Genomic DNA, 26,449 nt, shown 5'->3' with positions numbered 1-26,449 from the left:
AGGCTTTGATTAAAGCCTGCGTTACCAAAGTGCAGCGAGATGTTTGAGAGCCGAGTGCCACTTCCTTCCCCAAGCCTGGTTCCCTGTTGTGCAAGAGACATGTCTCTTAAGTCATGTCTTTGGCATTTTATGCTTCTCCTTTTGTGTTTCCAGATCACACTGCTCCCCTTGCTGCTGGCCTTAGCACTAAGGTCCTGACTCCTGGCTTCTGGTGACAGCCCTTCTGGCCAGGTGCCCAGCAGGAATGATGCACCTTGTCTTTGCTGAGGAACTCTGTGAGAAAACAACTTTTGGCCGCTGGTGCCTTTGTCTTACAGGATTACTCACAGGTGATTTGAGGCAAGGCAAGATTTGAACTATCTGTGAGTAATCCTGTAAGACTTCCAGTGCCACGATGGATGGTTTTGGTTCTGTGCTGGAGGCAGAAGCTGCAACGGAGGCTCCCATGGCAAAGGCATGCACAGCCTGGATGGGTCAGGTACCAGCACACACAGCAGAATGAGGCCACCAGCATGTCCCTTTTGGTTGAATTCATTTCAGCAGATAGCAAGCACACATGAGCAAACCCATCTAACACCCAGAGATGATGGTGTTTGCCGTCCTCAGAGAAGGTGGCCTGGGACTCTGCAGTCAGTAGTGAATTACTCCAGGCAAGTAGAGTTATTCTACAGGAGATCTGCTGCATGGCTTACTTAGCCAGCTCCATGGCTTGAATATATCTCTGGATGGGAACCTTGCTTTTTTATCAAAGCACACATGGACACCATTGAGGGTGTTGCCTGCAGCAGCTGTGGCAGGGCACTGTTCCCTGGCATGACCCACGGTGCCCTGGTGCATGGCTGTAGCAGCTCAGTGGAGCCATTTGGCGGGAGTTTGCATGGAGCAGCCTGGTGATGGAGAGGGCACAAAGTAACCCAAGAGACATTTTGTGAATTGGCTCAATACCTTTCGAAGGGCACTGGAATCAGTGGACCCTTAAAATCCCTTCCAGTCCTGTTCCACATGAAATCCCTCCTTCCCAATAAGAACAGAGGACAGCAAATAAAAAGAGAGGGAAGGTATTAAGAAAGCCAAGGCAGAAGAGGAAGTGTCTGAGGAGGCCTTTGTTCAATGTTATAACAATGGTGCAAAGAGCTGATCCAGGATAGACCCACCTTGCTGACTCAAATTTGCTTACACATGTCAGTGGGCTAATGTTTCACTGGGAGGCTTTATGCCAGATCACGTATCAGCCACTCTTCAGCCACTTACACATGAGAAGTGATCAAGACGCAGATCCTTGCAGCTCTCAACTCTGCTCAACTCCCTCACCTTCACTATGGACAGACACCAACTTGCAATTCTTTATTTTTCTCTCTGTAGCCAGATGGGAGTTTTACAGCCTCGAAATATTCTTCCATACTAAGGATAAGGGTATGTCAAACCTGGGGTTGTATTGCCAGCTATGTTTTGTGTAGAAAGGAGGGCAGAAAGTAGAGGGCAACTAAGTTCTGGGCAGGTCAGAGGACAAATGGTCTCCAAGCTGAGTCCTTCTAGCAGTGGATCATGTAGTAGTCCTGGAAGTACAGCAGCACCGTTAGAGGAAGGCCCAGGACCAGGCTGATCCCACATGAGCATGTTACTGTAGCAGTCATCTAAAAGCCATTTCCACAGGTAGGACAGTGAGCTCTGTCAGGAAAAGCAAACAGCAGTTACTAGCAGAAGTCTGGTCAGTTGGTAATACCATTCTCTAAGGGATGTGCATGCCCTTAACTGGAGGACAGATCCATCCTGAATTAGCTTTTCTGTTATAAGGATGATGACTCAATTTATTTCTAAAGGATGCCCTTGCCAAAGGGCTCTGTGTCTGTGTGCTTCATAATAAAACAATTAAAAACCCCATTAAAATCTTACCAGGCTAGCACAGAAAGGAGAAAGAAAGGGTCCCTTCCCACAGAGCCAAGAGCTGCCAAATTTGCAGGCATCATGGGAATGGAGAGTTTGAAATTATTTTTAAAGGCTGGAAGAGATTAGATGGGAAGGATTACAGATGGCCACAGGTTTTGCACTCAGAAATCATCGCTGTTTGACAGATCATTACACTGAGGAAATCTGCCCCCAGGCAATGCTCAAAAGCCTTCAAATTAGCGGCAAGGCTCATTGCGGATTGGGTGACCTAGTCCACCCTCATTGGGCTGCTTACAAAACCCTTCTCACCCTCAGTGAGAACTCTCTGAGACTGGAAGTTCAGGTATAAATGGCTCAAAGATCTGATTTATGTTTTCTTACCTCTCCAGTGGCTCTAGATGTTAGGGAAGGCCTCCAGAGAATGAGGAGGTGCCTTCCTGATGGACTTACAAACAGGTGATGCTGGATGCTTGGCTGGTTTTTGTGACAGAAATGAAGGATGCTCTTCGTGACACAGCAGGAATTACACTGCCACAGAGCACTCCGTCCTGAAACCAATCCTTCGCAGTCTTGCCTGTTTTATTCATGTCAGATAATCAAAATCAACAATTTTAACTACCAGCCTAAAACTACAGTCTTTGTGCTTTAATTGTTAAATATCATTAAAATAACAGTAGCAAGAGCTCTGTGATCAGTGCTCTGATAGATTTATGTTTGCTGGCGGATTCCTCATTTTAATGTCAATCTTCCCATACCTGAGAATAGCATAGCAGTAAACATCCCAAACCGGAACATCTTCAGTGAGATAGCAATTAGATACTGCAAAAGACAAGATCAAGAGTCTGACATGCATTGTCCTGTGTGATTATGTCTTGTATTGGCTCTGTACAATAGCAGGTGAGGCATAGTTGAGCAAGCATGAAAGACCCAATACTAGTGGGATTTCATTGACAGATTTTTCTTCATATAGTAGTGAAACCTAAGTTAAAATTAATTAAAAAGGGGAAAGAAAGCCTTGAGAGTCACAGCTTCTGCCAGGCCAGCAGTCTATGGCACTGTTCCCATCGAGTGCAGCTAAACTGAGCTGGCCAGCCAGGATGTCTGCCCCAAGTATGATTTTTCCAGCTTTGTCCATCTGTTTTTCTGATAGTCCCATCACTTTGGTCTGAACAGCAAGGATCAGGAGTATACAAAGAGGAGTCTCCTTAACACTCCAGTCCCTGCCTTGCATTGGGGCACCACTGGCTTCCCAGGGCTTCCCCAGAGCAATAGCTGGAAGTCACAAAGCAATGTTCTTGGTTTAGTGATGGTGTAATCTGTGCTACAAATTCTTCTGTCCTAGGAGGAGGAGATACCACGCAGACTGATGGCTCTTCCAGTTTCTGCCTACATCCAGCTATCCTGCCTCATCAATGTGAGGATATGAGAGCTCCCTAAATTTTCTTCTGTGACATATCCCTAATCTCTGTGGGAACTGGGCTGTTCTACCACCTGCAAAGCTGCAGGATGCCTGAAGACATGAATGACTGATAGAGCATCCAATGACTAATGCAATGGTTTGCACTGCAGAACAGGGTCATACAGGCCTGTGACAGAAAGCTGGCCAGGGCCACAATGCAGTGCACAGATACTTTTACAAACAACTCTGCCCGTTGGGTACCAGATCCTTTGCAGTGGGAGGCAGAGTCTGGCACAGCCTATTCACATTTGCTGAACTGCTGCAGTGCCACTTTCCTCCAGGCATACGTATCTTTTAACTGACCCCACAATGTTTCCCAGCCACTGTTTCCTAGGTCCTGGGAAACTAAAAATTTTCTTCAAAGGTCAGCTAAAGGTCTCTCCTCTAACCATTGACATTTCTAGCTTAATCCAAAGCTTACTTTGAATCCAAGCTAGCAGATTGTCAGCATGGGTGGAAGGTGAAGAACTGCAAGCATTCAAGCTACTAATGCAGTGGGGACCCAGCCACTCAGGACTGCTAATGCAAGCATGCTGGAGTGCTAATCTAATCAGTTTGTGAAGCTCGAGTGTTATTTTGCAATGTGACTCCTCTCACTAGAACTCATATCAGTATTTAAAACCATTTGTTAGCTAACTCGCAACCCCAAACCTTATTCCTTTGGTCTAGATGCCAGTTTCAGCACATGGCACCCAGCTTAGGTTGGGGTCTGTAGGCAACTAAAGCAAATCTCAAAATCTTAGCTGCTTCACGTAAAGCTATGAGTTTACGTGAATGAGAGGTCACAACTATGGCCAGGACGGCTGCTACTGTGACCTACCTTGCAGAAACACGCCAAGAGAAGGAACGCAGCCAGCCAGGCCTGCCACTTATCATAACCATGATGCAGTAAGGGCTTGTAGATGTGTCTGTTTACAGAGCACAGAAAAAGGTGAAGAAGCTTGATAAATTGTTCCCAGTGCACTGCTAGTCATTAACATCAGGATTAATCACACAGAGTAAGGTAATGTGGTTTATATCAATCAGCCCACCAAAGCCGAAGGAGTTGCTCCAAATGCACACACAAATGAGTGAGGGGAGCATCTTCCACAACAGCTTAGGTGACTTGTAGAAACATTGTTCATTTCTAAGACCTCGGCATTGAGTGATGGAGCTAGGGAGGAGGCTGCTCTGAACTGCTGCTGAAATGAAGTCTAAACCTTCACATGCTGCCCAGACCTGTGTGCTTTGATACAGGATCTGTTTTAACCCCTCCTTTGCCTCTTTTCCTCTGTACACATCATAAATCTATTAATACAGGAGGAAGAGAACTTAAAAAATTGACTTCTTAAGTTAGGCTCTCTGTCCATACTGAAGGTACTGAAAACAAGCAACTTGCTTCTGGTTTTCATGAGTGCTGAGTACTTATTGGATGCCATAAAAATATCTGAGGCCATTTATTTGGCTTCTGATTTATTGGCCTCAGGAACCTGATTTTATGAACTACTTTTTTAAGCTCAGCAAAAGCTCTTATCACCAAGAGATTGACACAAGGGTCCTCCACAAAATGTTTGTGACTTTGTAGGGGGTGAGTTGTCGTCAGAGTATCACAGATCCTGCCAGTCCTGATCTCTTCACTTAAAAGGCTTGGTATTTACACTGCTGCCTTTTCAACACTGCTCAAGCAGTAAAACGGCAGCAATCCTGACTTGTGTACCCACTTGCTGGCTGTCACTGGGTAACAGGTGACAGTGTCTCTCTCCTGGAGGCTTTTGGGCTAAAACACATGATCATTCTTTACCTTTCTGAATCTGCATGTGATGATGAACAGACCCCCAGAGGCACTGATGGAAAGACACATTCTGGCTATTTATAGATGTAAGTAAGATCCAGTTTCCAGCTAAAATATTAAGCAGTGGTTTGGAATCTGCCTCCTTCCTAGACAGTTCCTGAAGATGCTCATAGCCTGCGCTTTCTGGACCTTCCCAAGATTTTGGGGTGAAGGAGCAGAGCTGGTGATGTAAGATATATCCCCTGATGGGGAATACTAACTCCTGCCCTCAGTTTCCTGCAGTGGGACTCCCCTCTTCAATCCTTCCTTAGAGAAGGGCTGAGATTTAGATTACTGGGGCTACAGTGCTATTTCTGAAGAACTTGTTCCCAGCAGTACAAACTACATGCTTACAGAAACTTTGATGCTTTTAAATTAACAAAGTTATTTCATTTCTGTCAGCATCCTGCTGTTCCTTTGAGACTATGCTAAAATGTAAAGCTTGCTCATTAATTACTTCAAATGTCAAGGTTTAATTACAATGCCTCCGAGTTAAATTTCAAGCCATCCAAACTTTCAGAGCCATACAGGACACAGACAGACATACTCACAGCAAGTTAATCCTTCAAAAAAGATGATGATTATGATTAATGTTACTGATTTCCCAGCGGCAGTATTTCATCTTTCAAACACAGAGCACTTTAACTGGAGTGTGCAGAAGCCACTGTCGTACCTGTCTAGCCATCTGCGGGCTGGGGTAGTCCACCTGGACCACAACTGAAAGAGTGAGTCTGCATTTCTGCAAGAAGAGGAGGAGTAAAACCAGGCTTCACTACATAGCTCCAGAGAAAACACGCACGCATCCTACTGGATGGACATCCTTCCCCAGGGGTGAGGTAAAGGTGCATCAAAAACCAAATTGCATGTGGGCTGGTTGTCACAGCACAGCTGAAAATCTTTCTGTAAGCATCGTGGATTCCCGGCCACCCTTGAAGCCAGAAATGAAGGCAACAGTTGTTGTTTGTTGCAAACCATGCCAATTTGAATGTCAGTGTTCCTACAGCAGTATCCCATATTTTTTCAGATTTAGAGTTTAGAGACCATGACCTCAAACACAAGATAACAGCTACAATGTTGATGTGGTAAATCACCTGACTTAAAGCTGATAAATAATTTTTGGCCCTTGTCAGCCGTGAAGGTATATCAGGCTTACTTATGAAAGCATGAATGAAGTCCTGGGTACCAGGTACCAGAAAGCCCCTAAAAACTGGCAGCTTTAGATTTCAGCAAAATCATGTGCTAGAAAGTGTTATGGAGATTAGCTGCTAGCTGTAGGTATTTCCCAGGAGGACAAAAGAAAATGGCTCTCTGCAGCCTCCGCACCTGCCTGACGGTGCACCTGACCTGTGATGCATGTTCAGTGCCATTGCTACAGAGTGCAACATTGGGCTGAAGGTTTCAGAGTCTGTAATTTAAATGGCACCAGTCCCATTTTCCCTTTTAAAGCTGTGGCAGTCTGAGAGAACCAGAATGGTTGGTCAGTCAAGGTGACAAATGTCTGCCAGATGAGAGGTACCAGCACATGTTGCCTTGTCATTGACTCTGCCAGAATATAAAAGTTTCATCTTCCTGACAACGCTTTCAGCGGTGAAAGAGGATGAAGCATCCAAACAAAGCACCTCCTGATTATACTCTGGGGACTGTAATCTTGCAGTTCTCTTAGATGCTGTGTCTGTATCAGAAACTTACACTTAATTTATACTGTCTTAATAATTAATAGTCAGGATTTAGAAGACCTTAATAATTAATAGTCAGGATTTAGAAGACCGTGGCATGTTTTCATCTTGCAATATTTACAGGCTTCCTTAAAGCCCCAGCTCTGGAGCCATGCTTCAGTAGGGGGAAAAAAAATTAGTACTTTTTTAAAACTTAAAAATGGTTAAGAATTAGACATCAGAAGTTCATTATTTTCTGAAATATATTTCAGAAAAGTCATTATTTTCTGAAATATATTGTTGTCAAAGTTGTAATTTAGCTCATAAAAATGTTTGTTGTTCTAGGGATAATAACACATCCTGGGGTTAATGGATTCTGTAACCTCCTATGTTTTGGTTATTTTTAAAAATCAGTCATTGGCAGCCAGCTGGAGGGTGCTTTATTAGCAAACATCCCCAGAAAGCAGACACTCTAACACTTGATATCTTTTTGGCTTAGAGGATATGGCAAGGACACAAAGCTCCTCACTGTACCTTGGAAAATGAGAAAACAACAATGACACAGCCTCAAATATGCTGTGCAGCATCCCACTGACCAGTGCTGCCTTGGCACAGGGTTTCCCTTCCTATGTCTGCCCCGTACCATGCCCTGTACCACAGTGGGGCAGGTCTGACATGTACCCTGCCCTGACGTATCACCTGCTGCATGTGTAGTTGATTTTTATTTTTCATATAAAGTAATACCACAATATCAACATTAAATATTAACAAGTCTGAATGCATTTTACAATTTTTTAATGATGTTGGAAAGCAAAGGGCTGTATTCTTGACTAATGTGACACGACTTGAGAGATCAAAATCAACTTTATTAACACCATGTCTTACATAAATATCCATATATATATATATATATATATACACAGATATATCAGGTCAACCCCCATTCCTTTAATGCATTGCAGACTCTGTTCCCCTTTTAGGTCAATACATGTTCCTGTTCTCTGTGGAAACCCACATTATAACTTCTGTGCCATCAACATTTAACTTTTTAAAGTATTTTTTTTCAATAGAATAATTAGTGATATATATGGTAAATGTGTATCTAAAGAATGTATAAATACATAATATATGTATATACATATATGTGCAAATAGTATTACCATATATTAATGGTGTTTTACTGGCTAAAGTATAAAAGTATAATGAATTCATCTACCCCTAAAGACGATACAACCGTTCATTTGAAAATTAAATAAAGATTTCAAAATCAAACAGACAACAAGGGTAACCAAAATGAATTTTTGAGAAAGTGGAAATCCTTCAGACAAGTGGAAAATGCCAATAAAATCAACCTGCAACACTGGGGTGTTGCCCTTTGTGGGGCTGGGCAGGATACTCTGCTGCATGTCTCAGGCAGAGTAAAGCAAGAAACTGATCTAGAGCTAAGGAAAAAGCTGGGTAAAATGCAGACAGAAGATATCTGCCAGACCTTCACTGTAACACTAATAGTTCAAGAAAGCAACAAATGGTAAAAGCCTCTCCTCACAGACCTCAGAAAAGAGAGGATTAAATATCTTTCCTATCATAATCTACTCTGGAGCATGCTGAAGCATTGTGTTGGGGCAAGGAAAATAAATAAACACAGCAGGGTGCAATGTCAAGACCCACTTTGCGCTGTTAAAGTAAACATGCACTTGGGTGGATGCTGTAAGAGAAACACAAATGTCAAACAAGGTCCTCTCACTTCTTTTGCCTGACATCATCATTGACTATGCTCTCAGAAAACCCATTGATGGATACAGCAGCCAGCAGCACCTGGCTCAACTTTAATACAACAAAAGGTCTGGATTTTGTTGGCCTTATGATTCACTGTACAAGCACAGCTTGAAAGGCAGGCAGCAGCAAAGGAAGTCACATGAAACCTAGCTGTGAAAATATACGTATACTGAGAATCTCAGCTCCTTTGAATCCCATCTGCACATTAGGGCACACAAACACAAATCAATTCTCGTGTCTTGACAGCGGTGTACAAGGTAGTGGGGTAAAAACATACAAGTCAACGGTGGCAGCTGCTTCCCCAAGATTAACAAGACTTGTTCATTGAAGATCTTCAGCCCTTCAAGGCAAACTGCCAACCTTCAGTGCCAGTTATTTCTATCTTCACATCTGGGTGTAAAAGCTGGAAATACATTAAGAGTCTGGACAAACATGTAAGGGCTCTATCCAGGCCACCTATAAATTAGTCCTCCCAGTGACTAGTGTTTCACGTTGCGATGGGGACAGCAGGAGGTGGAGGCTTATCCAGGGAAGCTGCCACATAAGAAGTCAGTGTCTGGCAGCCTCACAGAGCATGCAGTCTGAATGCCGTCCTATATGCCTTCAAAGCTAGGTCCTGAGCAGAATCCTAGCTATTAACACTCTTTCACAAATATAATGGAATTTAACAATCTGAAGGGCGTGCAAAGAGCACTGTGCAACAAGCAGAGATGGCAGAGCTGTGCTCATTCCCTATACATGTTGGATAGAAAGGAAAAGGCTCAGATCTAGAGAAGAGCAATGAATGAATCACAAGAGATAAATCCCACTAAAGTCAATATGAATGTTAGAGCCCATTAATTTCAGCAGGAATTTCGGAGATTAAATTAGTTGTTGAGTCTGGGCCCCAGTCCACTGAAAATACTACAAATGACTGGGAGGGCAATCAACTGCCATAAAGGTCACTAGGGCTTAGAGGTGCAGCAGCAGAAGATCCCTTACTCCTCCTGAGCAGCAGCTTTGTTCATAAATTACCTTTTAATGGTTGCAGACCCATGGAGAATGGTGCCAGCAGCTGGGGAACTGCTGAGAGGCTTTGCACGGGGAAAATGACATGACTGAAGTGGGTAGACTAAAACCAGGGAAGAATAAAATAACATACACAGTTCCCTCAGGGATGGGATAGTTCTTCCTGCACAAGTGTTTGGAGAAGGGACATGGCTGCTAAATAATGCTGGAATTTTCTCTCCAGCTCTAAGAAATGCTGTTTCTGCTTCTCAGCCGAGACTCTGTGTGTTCCTGTCTTCCTAGCTGTGTCACCAAAAGTCACTGCATGAAGCTGGCTGTGAATGCGGGGCATGTGCTCCAGCCAGTACAGCCTACCACTGACCAGCTTATACAGGGCAGTTTAAAGTCTTGTTCCTTAGGATCATCACGATGCATACAATACTGCTGTATCAGATATCGCATTTTGATCCCCAACCCACCAAAGAGTTACACTTCCAGGAGACCACAGCCAAAAAGAAGCCAGGGAAGAGTTGGAAATTAAATACTCTCCAGCTAGGGAATTAAGTTCCAGGGAAGATTTTAAGAAATACTATGAAATATTCTTCTCCAAAAAAGCCTACTGATACCTCCTCAAGCCCTTTTTATTCACCCCCCAACAAAACTGATGAAACAGCCTACCCAAAGTAATGATTCTCACAAGAGACACTAAGCAGAGACTCCATGATATCCACTGTTTTTGATATTGGTATTTTGTATGAAGGCATTTCAGTAATGCTACCATGAAGGGCAATGAATATTATCTGACAGTATTTAGAAGGGAACAGAACTAACATGCTTGCATTCCCTGACAGCCTTTGTTTTATGTTGCAAGGTGAGCTCTGTAACAAACATGCATCAGACTAGCTGTTCAACAAAAAGCATGTAGATTGACTTTACTGCTAATTTCAAGATGTATTCCGTAAGCAAGGCAAACTCTATGTCCTGCAGAAATAAGTAAAACAGACTAGAACATTACCTTTAGCAATGATATGAAGTAGAATATGCTTAAAGAAAATAAACTGGCATTATTTGCTTACATTTATAAGCTTTACTGATTCATGTATGTTTGGTAAAATCCACTGAAAGAAAAAATAGAGAGCAATTAAGGTACACACTGTTTTGATTGGAAGGCCCTGTAAAGTGACTCATTATTTTGTGTCTGCTATCATGAGAAAACACAGCTGCAGCCTCTGCTGCATATGAGCCCATACAGATTGATGAGATGCTGGCACTGGCAAACAGCCAGCAGAAAACCCATGGGTGGCTCTTTCCCTTAGCACTGAGGATGGCTGTAAAGCCTTCACCATTGAAACCCCCGTGTGTAAGCAGAACAGGCCAATGGCAGCAGGACAAAGTCCTCCAGCCTTCTCTACCTGGGACAGAAAGGTACAAAAAAGTTCTGTTGGGATGTATTAACAGAGAAGAGCATCCACAGCATATCCTGTTGTGTGAAAAAGGCTGCCAGCTGAGGTGAACAGCTTGCAGGGATAGCTATTTTAAGTGCTTTATTACAGTGAGGGTTTATGAGAACTATATAATGCTTATACTGGCATGAAAAATATACTTTAATGCCCCCAAAAATCTTTGAACAAATACTCCTTTACTATTTTCAGCTGCCCACGCTGCTGGCAGAAAGGGTTCCGGAGAAATTCTGCAGAGGATCCTGGACAAGCCAGGTGACAGCTGCTGGGAGACTGCCATGGGAAGCACGGGAAAGAATTATTTGTATTAATGTAGCTACAAAGCTTTTCTTCTGCAGATCCCAAAGTTCCTTAAAAAGTTACAGCCTTTCACAGAGAAGAGAAAACTTAGACCCAGAGATGCAAAGGGTCATCTAGCAGGCCATAAAATGAGACAAGCAGCACCCCTGATCCGAGTGTCTTCCCTTTCCTTTCTTTACATTGAGTAGGCACTGGAATCGTCATCTGTGGGGTAGCTGCTGTGTTTAAAGAGATGAGGATAAGTACAGACATGATAAAGTGAGCCATTTCTGCAGTACATAAGCATTAAAGTAGTTGCAGAGGTGGTTAGGAGAATAAAGTGGTGTAGGTCAGCCATAACTTTCCTATAATGCTAGATGCTAAGACCTGCATCCCAGCAGTCCTTGTTATATGTGACAACTGAATCCCTGGGTTTTAACGCTAAATGAAAAACCAATACCTGTTGAAATTGCACCAGCATAAGATGAAAGAGAAATATCTGCAAAGCAAACAAGAAGAGACTTCAAAGCCGTTCATTGATTCCCTCCCACTAAAGTCACCATGTCCTGAGGCATCCTTCCATATCTCCATCTATTTTGTATTTAGATATCACAACCATCACAGTGTCTTCAAGTGTAATTAACTGACACTGAAATTGGTTATGCTGCAGCCATCCCATGAAGGTCTCAGAGGCTGGCATGCATCCCAGCACATTACTCACTCTAACACAAGACTCTTCTCACTGTCAGTGTTTCAGAGCATTCACCATGCACATTGCCTGCACTGACAATGGCCTTGTCAGGCCCTGCCTTGCCTGGCTGGGCCAATGGATCTGTGATGAGCTGCTAGACTAGGGGGCTTAATTTCGTCTGGTTCATTGGCAGGAGGTGAAAGAGTCCCACACACTTCACATCACCTCTATGAAATTGCCAGATCCTTCATGAGCCCCTTTAAAGGTTAATCCACAATGATCAAATAGTAACTTCCATTCAAATATCCTAAAAAAGGGGAGAGGGATTAGAAAGAACTGTGTGAAATCCCCATGATTAGCAAAATACCACTGTGTGATGTCTGAAAGTGTCATTATTTCACAGTGTAATTGCATCACCTTAGACTTAGACACAAGGAAAGCAACTGCAGACAGCTCTGGTGATTGCTGCATTTTTAGCAGAGTGCACATACAGTCTGTAGGACATTTGGTTACTCCTCCAGGGCCCTGCAGAGTTAAGAGAATAGTTTTGTAATATCAGAAATAGCTTTCCGCTTTTTGTCAAACATCAGGAGAACTATGCCTGTGTGATACGGCAATGTTTGACACACAATTGTAACATCAGCATCCAAGGGAGCGATGTGAACCTTGGTATGAATCTCATGGCTTAATACAAGAAGTGTTACTGTCCAAGGAGAGTCTCAGAAGTTGCCAGGTTTAAATCCAGTGTCATTTTCTTACCACTTCTACGAGCCTCTTAATGATATAGCTGTGTCTGTAGCATGAATTTCTTGGGAAATTCAGGTGGCAGCAAAGTGTGGGTGCTAGCAGAAAGTACTGCAAGTCTGGGAGGAAAGAAGAGAAATACCACACCATTTTCTTGTGTAAAGTCTAGTGAAAAATGAATCTGCTCTAACATTCAGACCCCAGCTTGTTCTGTGGACTTCTGGGAGCTGTATCAGTGCATACCTTGTTGTGGTTTCACTAGCTGTAGCTGGGAAATAGATGAGAGTCACTGTGTTGCTGAAACTCGCATAGATATACCAATCTTAAGCAGAGCTTCGGGCTTTATGAAGACCATTCCCAGCCCATGGAGCATGTACATCCTCTTGTGACTGCACAGAACCATGACCAGCACATCACTAAATCCCTACCATAAGTTAACCTCATGTAAAAAGAAGAACAGGGACTTCAAGCTTCCCTTCAGAACTAATAATGTGGTAGTAAACAGAATGAGATGCAGATGATGCCAAGTGCAGGACCGCAACACTGATGGGGTGACACTGAATGACATGGATAGAAAAAATAGTATCTACACTGTATTGACATAGGGTGATTGCTGGCTTGTTGAAGTCAATGAGAATGTTCTTGATAGGGCGGGGCAGTGAAGAATTTGTTCTCTATTTTTGCATATCCTAGGTGCCCATGCACTCATCAAATTTATAACCTTGATCTAAGGACAAAACTGAAAGAGCCTCATAAGCCCAAATTGCACTGCATGGCAGATAAAATTCACTGCATTTGTAAATTGGACTGCCTGACTGCTGCCTTGTCATGTTTAGTACAAAACGTTTTGCGATGTGTAAGGGTATAGCACCCCAAAGTCTCATGCTAAAAAGCTGACATAGTGTTTGTTCAGTGGAATTTAGCAGACACAGAGCTCAACTCTCATAAATGAGAGGGGAAGTGGGAACCCATCGAAGAGAGCTTCTAAGGCAAACACATCCTCTTAGCAGGGTTTTATCTCTGCACTGGTAGATCGAAGAACACTCTTGCACAGCTGTACAGTGTGCAGGCACTATTACTAGTCCTCTACAAAACGGACTGGCTTGCTTGTTGACTTGCAGGACTGTGAGACAGGCATCACACATGAAACTCATGATGAAGTGTTTGGGGATTTTTAATAAACAGGTATCTAATGTTAGACTATTGTTTAGGAACCTAAACTAATACCCTGACTTTCATAACACAAGAAGCTCCACAACACCCAAGGAGTCGAAGTGAAGGAATTTTTCAAAGATACAAATTAATTTTATCAGCCACCAAAAACGGATGATACAAAAACATGTTTGAAAATGTTTCCAGGAACTTCATGTGCCCTGGAATACTCACTAGCCACCAACACTTGTGATTTTATAAAAATGCTTTCCATTGGAAAATTTTTTTCTATGCCTCCATTGCCTAGTGAAAGACACATACACACACAAAAGACCAGACAGGAGGAAACAGCAGTACTTCTTATACCTGAAGTGCTGTCAAATATACAACATCAAGCTTGAAGATGGTAATCTTAGGTCACTTCTAAAAACAGTAATTTCCAACAAAGGTTTGATTTTGAAGAAATAATGTCACATGTAAGAGATTATGAAAGCAATAGTTGTTCCTTTGGCGGAAGCAGAAACTACCCACTTGCTAGCCTATCTCAGCAACTTGATGTAGTGTTTGTAAAAAAAATCCTACTCTGGTGACAGAGAAGAGGTAACCACTGTAAAAGGACGAATAGTTAGTTACCTTTTACTTTCAGGTTCACTGGGTACGTGATCTGCTCTGACTGTCCTCTTTCATTCTTCCTGGAGCAATGGCTGGAATGCTCTGCTGTGAACAAAAAGCATAAAAGGGATCATAGGGATCAGGTGAATCGGAGGCCACAAATGATGTTACGTAACCACGAATGGCTGATACTGCACCAGTCAGCTTCTCATGAAGTCAAGGTGATGGCATCAGCATGAATATTTTATCCCTTTCTGCTTTTGCTTTGATTCTTGGGCAGTCTCCAGCAAACTGGGTGAGGGATCCCTTCCCTCTGTCTTCTGGGATTCAATGGGCCCTTCCTCCACCCCAGACTCTGAGCACCCACAGTCTCTAACTGGTGTACCTTTTAAACTCACCTGGGAGTTAACTCACCTTCTTAAAAATGCTGCTGTCCTCTTCTTACAAAGAGGGCACAGAGGAACAGCCAAACTACTCCACAAATTCTTAATTGTCTTTAATTGTGTTTTGGCATTTGACTATGAGTTCCTACTCAGCATCACTTCCTCTTGTCTCTAGGGTGTCAGCTGTGAGTTAGGCACTTAGGTACCTCTTTGGCTTCTGGCATAAATTACTTCTTTAGTGCCACACGCAGACAACATGGGAAGCCTGGATCTGACACTGTCATTCTTGGGCTTATTTAAAAGGCGATCCTGTCATGAAAAATCTCCCCTTTGAGATTATGATGTGCCTCACAAAATACTAGTGGTATAACCAGAAAGCAGGATTTTCTTGCAAGATTGTTGTGCTACTTTAAAAAAGATTCATATGTTCTAAGAAGAGCAGAGGAGAAAGGTTAAAAAGCAGAATAAATAAGACTTTGACTAAGAAGAAGCATGCAGTGTGATATTCAAAAAAAAGCTCAGCATCAGCTTAACACTGCTTTCAAATTTGTCAAAGGCAGAGAAAAACTGAAATAAATTTAGCCATTATTCCTCATTAAGGCTACACCTCCATGGCAAAAAAGGCATGTTTTTACACTGAATTAGTTATCCAACTTGAATTAGGCACATTGTGCATACACTTTACCCAATCTTTACTTATATGATCCCATGTCTGTCTTCCGCGGAGCCTCTGCTTCACTCAGTCCACAAGGCAGAGATGCAGAGGAACTTTGACTCACCAGATAGGATGAGTCTTATTAGTTCCAAGACAAGAGCACAGAATGAATCAAAGTGCCTTTTTCAAGCGGAAGAGGTCTGCCAGAAAGAATGGAGGGAACAAACAATGCTCAGGAGAAAACTGAGCCTGAAGACTGAGCAGGAATATTATTAAAGTTAATAAGAAAAGCAAACAGAGAGGTTTGGAGGAGAGAGGGGAAGGAATTTATGCATTAACTTGCCCCATCTTTGTGGGGTTTGTCCATTTGTAGGCATTTGGACCACTGTCCTCCTCCCCTCAAAGTCAATTGTAAAACCTCCCTTTGATGGACTGATGCAGGGTCTGGCCCTGCATAGCAATTTATGCCTTGACATGTACAAGTTAATGAATCCTTCCAGTCTTGGTGAGGCAAGAGATGTCTACATGGCCCAAAGGCTCTCTCTACTGATAGCGAAACTGAAAAGGAGAGAACTGACTTTCTCTGAGTCACAAACTACATCCTTGGCAGAACTGGGAGGGGTTCAGAAAACTGTAGGGTGCAGAAATCCCAGTTCTGAGCTCAGCCCACGCATAAACAGATCATAATTTTTAATGTCTGCTGCCAGTCACACTGACAGAAGGGTTCTGGGATCTGCTGACTTTGTGTCCTGACAGTTCCTCTAATAGACTTGGTGCTCCCCTCCCTATGCCATTGATTCAGCCGGTAGTAGTAGAACAGTTTCAGGGTAATGATGAGATAAACAAACAAGGTCAGCAGCCCTCCAACTAAGAGAAAGAGGAGAAAAAAAATTAAAGTGAAGCAGGAGCTAACACACCAAGTTACTGTAGCTTCCCAAGTGCAGACAATGCAAGAAACTCCTCTGTGTTTGCCAATCAGATAACAGATATCTCTGTTTATACAGCCTGCCAGATGCATCCAAAATAGACACCTACAAATTATTCTCTTGTCTAAAATGAGATGCAGTGACACTCAGCTGTGCAAATATAATTTTATTTTATACATACTTGGAACTAAACTCAGCCCAGTTGCATGTCAACAGAGATTCAGTGTCCACCATGAAGGGTCCTCCTAGAACTGAAAGGATGGGAGCAGTCAGCCTCATCCCAGTCTGAATTTGTTGAGCAGTGAGATACAGGGACCTTAATGAGAAACACACTCTGCACTGGAAAGGACAACTGGGATATGTTGTCAGCTAGGACATCAGTAACTCCACTGAAAAGCAATCATTTGGCAACGGGTGAGCCCATAGGTGCTAGAATAGCTGTAATCTGCCACTGTATTTAGAATAGGAAGTAACTGTGGTAGCGTTTGTTTGTACTTTTAATAGCAGCCAGTATAGATAGTTAAAACCATAGAACACAGCAGAAGAAAAACCCTCACTCTAATACCTTTCTCTCTTCCCAGATATCACTGTACAGTTTAGATGGTGCCATTAAATCTTTGCTTGCACACAGCAAGCCCTACACAACAGCCCATATAAAAACAGGGACACTCTGAGAAAGTGACTTCATTCACTATCATTTATTATTCCACTTGACTGAATGTCAGCCACGTGCCTGTTGATCTCATCCCTCTGTTGTGTGGGCACACATACAGACAAAGAAACTGCAATATGTTCTTAGTCTATTCTTAAGTAGCCCACTCTAGACATAGAAACACAGAGGGCATTAATAGCACAGACGATAGGAGAAAGAATCCCATTTGCTGCAACTTTCTGAAGTTGCAAGTGATTTATGAGTTGTTTCAGCAGATGGAGCCATTGCAGTACACACCATGAATTGCCAACTAGGCCAATTCATTGTGTTCGAAGGAAAAAAAGCTTCTGCCTGCTATGAGGATATTTTCAAATCCAGGCAAATGTGTGTCATCCAGGCAACTACATGCTGGTTTAGAAAATGGACTGGCTTGCCCTGAATCTCCTAGGACTGATTTTTAGATCTATAGGATCATTAGTAAATATACATTAGTATCACAACCTAAGCTTATGGTTTTAACATGCATTTGAAAGCTGGCAGGTCCCCAAATCATGCCCACTCAGCAATTCTGGTACATAAAGATCAGCTTTTGCCACGATAATCAGCCAGTTCCCCTTACTGGTGCCAAAATCCACTTTTTTAAAGGTCAAATGTCACTACCATGGAAATGGCATATAGCTACAACTGCTGAATTGTTATGTGGCGAGATATCCCTGGCTGATGGAGTGAGGCTTTCAGAATATTTACAAACACACATATTGAGGAAAGTAATACAAATAGGAATACAACAATTCAAGTTTCCAGAAATACATTAATTTATGAGTATAACTCTTTAAAGGTTCTAGGAAGATAACTATGATCATAAACTTAGGCATAAAACAGCAAGGAATTCATGGTACAATTAGAATTTGAGATAAATGGATTAATAATCTCCTGCTCAAGCATCTAATTAAGAAGAAGCTGCATTCATCAAAGGCTTCTGTTGACATTATACATTACTGAAGGGGAATCGGGATTTAATATCTCTTTGGTATGCAAACTCATTACCATATTCCCTGGTGGAGGCTACACACATATACAAGGGCCAGAGATTATTACACTTAATATAGAAAGACAGAATGCTTTCAAGAATTGACCTCTTATGCATTGCATGCTGCATAAGACTCGCTCATAAGCTACACAAGAGTGACTTAGCAAGTCTGCCCATATACTTTTAAATGCTTTGTAGTTTTGAGTGTTAAAGATAATATGGCAGCTCTTCTACAGTGACAATCACATCAGTTCTGGGACATGTTGCCATTGTACTGCTGGACTGATGGTAAATCAGGGTAACACTTCTAGCCCAAAACAAACCTCCCACCCGCAGTTACGGCTTTCACTCTACAGACCATCACAGCAGGGAATGTTACAGTGAAAGCAAGTTAAGAGGCTGCAACAGCAAGCCTATGCTTTCAGCACCACGAACCTATGAAGGACACGAATGGTATGTTATTACATTATCCAGGGACAGCTTGGCCTTATGAGTAACATGCCATAAATCAAGGGGAATTTGGTGAAATCGAGAGCTCAACAGAAGGGGTGGACAGAAACCAAAGTCAGGCATGCAAGGAATTTCTGCCATGCATTTCTACTAAAGGCTGGAGGTCTAGCTTCTAATATATCATTCAGTCCCAAGCTCCAAATCAAAGCCTTCTCATTGCGCTAACTGCTGTGGTAGTTTTGGATTGAAACAGCTATAGAAATTGAGGCCACAAACCCCTTCTCATTGGGGAACAAATCTAAATTTAGACCCTAATCTTCAAATGAATGTATGAAGCTGATCTACCTCACTGCATTGTTAATGTTCTTTACAAATATATGATGTCTTAAAGGCATTTTGTTTTCCTGTATATGTGACAAAGAATCAGATTAAAAGGATGGATTCTGTTAGAAATACCCATTATTATACAGAGCAAGCACAATTAACAAGGAATCAGTTCACCCACCTTTTTTGAATACCTTTCTATAAAAACTGCAGGAAGCGCAAGCAAAAGAGAAGCTGACAAGAAGGAAATAATAAAACATCAAGAAATAACTGTATTGTACACTGGTGTGAAGACACCGTTGGTACGTGTGCTCAGAGGCTGGGCTAGGCTGAACTTGCTGAACTTGCTGGCAGCAGTGGCAAACTAAAACTTCTTTGGGGATCATCAATCAGGCCGCTGCAAGGCTTAGAAGAGGTTACCTAGAACTGACACAGTGAAATGAAGAGACTGCAAATAAGATAAATCATATTCACAGCCAGCTGCTAAAAGCCATCCTCCTGGGGAGGTCAGACCTCTCTTGTAAGGAACCTTCTGTGGATGAGGTAGCTTGCATTGGCATCAGATGAAAAAGCTGGGCAGAGAACCTATATGAATCTACAGTTTTAAACTGCTCCTGTAGAGTTGTCTGTGTAGTCCAGGAGTGGCTCTTCAAACCTTTTTGCACCAGCCTGCTGAATTAGGGAAGGGAATCAATACCATCTCTTTGACATCTCAGGAAGCTGGGTTTCCATGAGACATTAACTCTGAAACCTAAATGCTAATTTAAATTCAATAGTTTTAAGGGTGTCATTCCTAATCAGCTTTGCAGAAATAGCTAACTGTTTTGCTGTGGACAGTCAGAGCAAACTGTTATGATGCCATCACCTCCTCAACTAATTATTTGGAAGGAAACTGAATGCAAGGGAAAATTTAAAAGTAGAGGAACATTCTGCAATAAAAATGTAACCTCATGCAGGGAAACAAGTTGAACAATGTTTATTAGGAACAGGAGCTAAGTGTCTATTTTCTAGTGCTTGTGATGGGTTGACCTCAGCCAGCAGCCAAACACCCACCCAGCCTCTCGCTCACTCCCCTTTCCTGCAGGATGTGGAGAAAATAGAAGGAAGGTGAAAAGACTCATGGATCAAGTTTAATAGGGGAAGCAAAAGCAAAAAGAGGAATTAATTCACTACTTCCCATTGGCAGGCAGATGTCCAGTCACTGCCTGGGAAGCAGGGTCTCAGCATGCGTAACCATTGCTTGAGAAGACAAATGCCACGACCACAACTGTACCCCCTTCCACCTCATTTTCCTGAGCTTTTATTACTGAGCACAGTATCATATGGTATGGAATATCCCTTTGGTCAGCTGTTCCAGCCATGGCCCTTCCCCATCTCTTGCCCACCCCCAGCCTACTCCCTGGAGGAGGGAGCAGAGAAAGTCTTGCCACTGTGCAAGCACTATTCAGCAATAGCCAAAACACTAGTGCATTATCAGCACTGTTTTAGCCACAGATGCAAAGCAGAGCACCATACAGGCTTCTATGAAGAAAGTTAACTCCATCCCAGCCAGACCCAGTACAATGCTCCGGAATAAAATTATTCCTAATGTTTAAAGCCAAAGTAGGCTTGAATGCAAAGGATGTTTTAAACAACCTGCTGTAATTTTAAGCAATTGCATTTGACCTTTACCTTCATGGTTTGACTCACGCATTTCACATCATTAACATTTCAGATATGCTAACCATCTCTGTGTTTCCACCTTTTGTGGAAAAGAGGCAAAAATCTGCTGTGTGGACCAAGAAGTTCCCAGGTGCATCCCAGTTCACCAGCCATTCTGACACTGGCCCGAACTGTCTCTGCTGAGACACACCAGCAGGTCTCACCTGGTTGAGATTTTCATCTCCTTCACGTGGTTCTGTTTGGAACAAAATTTTCCACCATGTGAACAAAGCTCATCTGTACAGGAAACCAATAAGCCATACCTACAGAGCTGTGAAGTCCCTCTTTGGTACCTCACGTCGCATTGATAATTACCTCCTAACAGAGTTGGGCATCTAAGAACTGTTGCAGAGCTGAGCCTTGGTCTGTGGAATGAGCTCGTTAGGAATGACAAACCCAATCATGTTTCACCTGAAGTAAAAATGACTATCATCCAGTCTGACATCTCTACTAGAAAGCCATAGCAGCATAGGCATTTAGAGACAAAACAGAGAAACAACTCTGTACTACATACAAGTGTCAGAAAGGACACAAGGGAAAGGCTAAAATGTTAGCCACATTACTTAATGCACTCAGAGGCTCCAGGATGGAGACATACTCAAAAGAGAAGAAAAGCAAAGCCTTTGCATTGAAGCACCAATCAAAGAAGGCTTCAATCTCTTTACGGACTGGTAATTGTAATATTGAAAGACACTACCAACAAAAAAAAAAATCATCATTGGTGAACGGATATAACTGCACTTTCTGTAGTGGATTTACATCTATTTATGCCATGGAGATATTTGACCCTGAAATTCTGTGAGAAGGAAATAGATTTTTGAACTCCATATTTTGAAAATAAGGTCTAAAACCATCACTCATCTCAATGAGACTACTCTGGGTTTGCCAAACCTTCCTCACTGAATGTGCCTTTCTGTTATTTTACTAGCTCTGCTTGTAAATACAGGATTACAAGAAAATGAGAAAATCAAAAGATAGGCAGTCTCTCCTAGAAGAGGTTAAATCCCTGCCAAAAATCTACACCTGGGTTTGTGTGATAAAGTCTGCCACTGAGTACAAGCCACAAAGTCCAGAGAAAATACATTTGCTTTTAAAATATCTCAGGGGGTTTTGTCAATTTTGAATATAACATTCCTGGATATTTAGCTGATGACACTTGCACACTGCTGACTTACTAGCAATGAGATATATTGCTGACCACTTACACAGGGGTGTTTCATGAAAACCAAGATAAACTTTATAGGATCAAAGAGTAGTCCATGCCTGAAAGACACAAGCTGTCAGATTTGAGGATACACTGTGACAGGACGTTCTCAGAACTACAGAGCCACTCAACTGTCAGACGGTGCAAGCTGCCTGTCTTGTCTCTTCTTCGTGTTCTCCCACACAGTGAATCACTGGACTTCTTCCAGACGGGATGTTCAAAATGAACTGCATCATCCCCTTAATCCTTTGACTCCAAGGGTTAATATCTCAAACTCTCCCCACACACTTTGCAAGCTCCCACCACCTGGGATTACTTGCGTGGTCTGGCAAGTCATAGTGGGTAGAGAGGGTGGATCCTGCAGGACTCTACAGGCATCCTTTCAGCAGCTCAGAAAACGCTGCTATCAGCCCACCTCTTAGACATTTTCCTCTCATTCACAGCAGCTACCTCTCTGTCTCCTAAAGATGCCAGGAATACAAACGAGAAACTGTGGTTTTGCTCTGCTCCTCCTGGACCTCCTAGTTGTTATTATACTAATAGTCTTTCCCACTGGGGCACAGAATTTTTGGTGTGCGAATTCTGACTATAATCACATTATATTAGCCAAATTCTCAGTATGTATTCAGTGTAACGTGACATTTCTATAGCATTTTTTACACTGAAGGATGAAAAAAACCTCTTCACAAGCTGCGAACAAGATTCTCTACTTTTTGACATGATGCAATGTGCTCCAGCAAGGTGCTGTTACATTTCACTTCCCATATGTGATCCGAGAAGAAAAAGTTTCATGCCTCAAAAACATGGGACATTGTCACGAATGGAGTGAGAGTGCACTTCACTAGTAAGAGAGAAGTAAAAATATAGTTTATTGATATAGAATAGGGAGTTAGCAAAGTTCAATGTGACAGTGTTTTAACAAGATTTGATGGCGAGGTACACTTGATTATTTACTGCATAGAGGACAGGGTCAGACAAAACTGTCAGGGAGACCCTCCTGTTGAGTCACGAGGTTCAGAAAAGGATCCCCTCGCTTTCTAAACTCCTTCTCAGAGAGGAGTCTAGGTGCGGCTAGATCCAGTCCTAGCCCCAGACTTGGTCAACGGTTTATGTCTAAAGGATTATATATGTGCAATCAATCCTTTATATCACTTAGCTAAGATTTCAAAGTTTAGCATGCTATTAGTCACTTACTGAGGATCTGTTGCGGCAAGGAATCTCTCAGCCTCGAGGAGTAACCTTGAGAGGCATCCCTACTCAAGGGGAGATCCTGGCATGCAGCCCGCTGCCGTGCAGGAGAGCTCAAAGGGCTCTTGGGCTGCTCACTATTTATGGGAGATAAGATGATTGACGCATAGTCATATTTGCATGCCGACCACAGATTTTAGTTTCTTTGGTGGGCACTTTGCACAATAGCCCTAGGCTATTGTGTTGTTACCTGTCTCCTGAATCCACTTTGAGCCAATGCAGCCATCATGACCAAATCCATCCATTACGATCAACACTGGTGGTTATCACCTAAGCAGGGTTGCAGGAGATAAAGGTCAGGGGCGGGGAAAGCACACCGTCACAGACAGCCTGACCAGATATCCGTAGTCCAGAAATAAAAAGCAGCAGCCAAGAGACAATCAGATTTAAGGTATTCAGAGATTCTGCTGGCCAAAGACAGCAAGCCATGGGCCAAAAGGAGCATTCACACTCTGACAAAGCAAAGGGAAATACTGTTTCTAAGATCCCTGGAATATCAGCATTCTGCTCATCTCATGCTGACAGATGACGGGCTGGAGTAATGCTGGTAACACGGAAACCATGGTTCAAAGGGCACAGGCAGTTGAAAACTTGAAATGCAGATGCCTGCCATCCTCTCCAGCTAGTGATCCTCGGTCACTGGTGTAGACAACATGGCAGATAAAGGGAAAAAAAAAAAAAGCCAGATACAAGAAACCTGAATGAAGGCAGTGAAGAAATCAGTAGCATTCATGTTTACACATTCATGTTTACACATTCATGTTTACACTTCCTGATTATACATAAGTGAGTTGATATGAACCTACTCTCCCTGCAATTCAGAATTCAAGCTCTTATTCTAGATCTTGAGAAATAAGTAATGTTGCCTTTTTTTCAATAACTCACTCACTTAATAAAACTCTCCAGACTAACATGAATAAGAGTGAGAACCTAGAATGAAGAAAAAGATTATCAGGATATAAAGAGAAAAATATTAAAAATATCTGTAGTCAGATATTACAATTGCTTATTTGAGTCTGAAAGACAAAGAATAATCTTTTCTTTTCTTTACAGGGGTAAAATTTGCAAATTTTAGCTTGCTTTTACTGGAAATGTCCTGGATAGCTCAGAAAAAAAGCCCAATATCATTCAGAAAGTGAAGCTCATAGAGCACCCCACCCCCATATCTTCCTTTCAAACAGGTCATCAGTTTCTAGTTTTTATGTAATTTCTTAAAAAAAATGCTTTCTTCTATGCACAAAGATTGATTCATTAGATATTTTTTGTCTCTGGGCATTGAGCAGCCTTTTGCTGAATGGAGATGGAGTGCAAATAACTTAATTGGAAAAGCATAATTTCCAACATCTCCCTAGGATATTTACTGCGAATGGTGAGACATAAGAAAAAGGAAATTGCTGATGTTTAATGTCTTATGTGGAAAGGAGTCAGTCATTGTTTTGCTCAGCAGCTTCAGTACTTTACAGGCAGGAAAGGGTCTCCCTCTCAAGAATGAACACAGTACTTTTCTTTCATTCACATCATGTGAGTGGATGTGAATGAAATAAAAATACATGTGAGTTTTCTACTCACATCATCACAGTCACCCTGAGACACCAGAAGTTTGAGAAATCTCACCCCTTTTGAATTTACTGCAGATATACAATTCCGCACAGTAATCAGCAATTTCCTTAATTTCTTGCTGAAGGCAGTTATCACAATTACCATTTCCCCACACTTCTAAACAAAAACAATAGTAAATTGCTATCTAGGGAACTCCAAATGCAAGAAACACCAACAATTTTGGCAGTATTCCCATCTAAATCATAAAAAGTTTTAGCAACATGACACCACTCCTTAAAACAAGAAACCTTCTCATCAAACGCCTGCTGCTGATTTAGCTGTGACTTTACACTTACCAGCAAAACTACACAATGGTTAAAAATGCCTTGGAAATTGCTCAATCCACTCCCGCATAATAACAGAGATTTACACAGTGAATGACAGCTGGGAAAAAAATATGAAGAGTTCTAGAAATGCTTCTGTTTTCACTTTGTTTGTCAAAAATGCTGTTTGCAATACCAGCTATAGCATCTGGTTTATCTTAACACTTCAATACTCCTTTTTGCTAGGTGCTTAAAAGATTTTGAAATTCATTGTACAAGCTGGCCAGAGTCCCTGCTGATATTGCTGCCTTCTGGCTAAGAGACCCTTGGCTAGAAGCTGGAAGCCAGAAGACCGTTCCCATAGGATGCTTGGTTACCCTAAATCCCTTCACTTCTTCTGTGGCTGTTCTCCTATCTGCAAAATGTGACACAATCCTCCTCCCTTCCTCCACGTGGAAAGGAATGATACTTTGAGATGTAAATATGAATATAGTGTATCATTAATACTGTTGCTGAACTCTCACATTTGCAGATAGACTGAACAGGAAAGTGATTATCTCCTTGGTTTAACTACTGACTTGTGCTGCCACTGCTTTTCCTTCAAAAAATAAAGTTGTACTGGACTGCAGAATCTATCTCTTGGAGAGCAGTATTTCTTCACATGATGTAGCACTTAACTCTCTTACGATAATCCTACTGAAGCCAATTAGTTTACTTGAGTTATATGCCCATATTTGCACAACAAAGGGGTTGCAAAAGCTTGTATCAAAGATACAGTATGGCATTACTTACAAATAAGAACTAGCACTGCCACAGGCAAGTTAACTGATTAGGAAATGCAAATTTGTTGAGTGAAAGTTCCAGGAGGGAAAGGAATGATCTAAGTAGCATCAGAAAGCCAGGGGATGTGGGCGAAGGATATGTGCTACAACATGTTGCCTTCTATCAGCTGGACACCATGAAACAGAAAGCTCCGCTCTCAGAAGCATGCACACCACATGCCTGAGTTTTACACATGCACTCAGGCTCCCTTGGCCAGGATTAGACAGTGAGATTCTGGCTCCACTGAAGTCACTTTCCTCATCTAGGGATCTTAAGACAGCCAAAAACCCTGCCAGTGCTTCTGATTACTTGATAACAAACACAAATAAGAAAAGCAAGTCATACTATAATCCTATACGGCAATTGAGATTCTACGTGAGAGGGGACAAAGGCTCAATAGCAACCCTAGTTTGTGCTGTGGTTTAGTCCAATACATAGAGACTGAGGATGCCTCTCTCACTTTGACCTTAAAAAGTAAGGTAAGGACAAGTCACAGGGAGTGGCACTTCCTGCTCGCATCAACATCCTGCAGCTTTTTCAGTTGTCTTACTTCATGTATTTAATGTTATTTAAATTACCCGTGATGGCAGTATCAGCTGACTCTGTCGTAACATCACATACAGATGACACATCTCAGCAACTATGCAATACACATAGACATCAGCCTGCTCTGATCAAAT

At 42.2% G+C, this 26,449-nt stretch overlaps 1 long non-coding RNA gene across 1 annotated transcript; it reads right to left on the bottom strand.

Moving 5' to 3' along the window:
• Window positions 1-1,335: 1,335 nt before the first annotated feature.
• On the bottom strand, window positions 1,336-23,157 carry LOC142413441 (uncharacterized). Its single transcript, XR_012776820.1, has 6 exons — window positions 23,032-23,157; window positions 16,658-16,727; window positions 14,534-14,617; window positions 5,830-5,895; window positions 4,167-4,254; window positions 1,336-1,668 (listed from the first exon to the last, which is right to left on the bottom strand). It is a non-coding gene; the product is annotated as an uncharacterized LOC142413441 (long non-coding RNA).
• Window positions 23,158-26,449: the final 3,292 nt, after the last annotated feature.

Source organism: Mycteria americana, chromosome 8 (assembly GCF_035582795.1).
Source record: "Mycteria americana isolate JAX WOST 10 ecotype Jacksonville Zoo and Gardens chromosome 8, USCA_MyAme_1.0, whole genome shotgun sequence".
NCBI lineage: Eukaryota > Metazoa > Chordata > Aves > Ciconiiformes > Ciconiidae > Mycteria > Mycteria americana.
The sequence above is the reverse complement of the archived record's forward strand: the minus strand, read 5'-3'. Positions and strand labels throughout refer to the sequence as shown.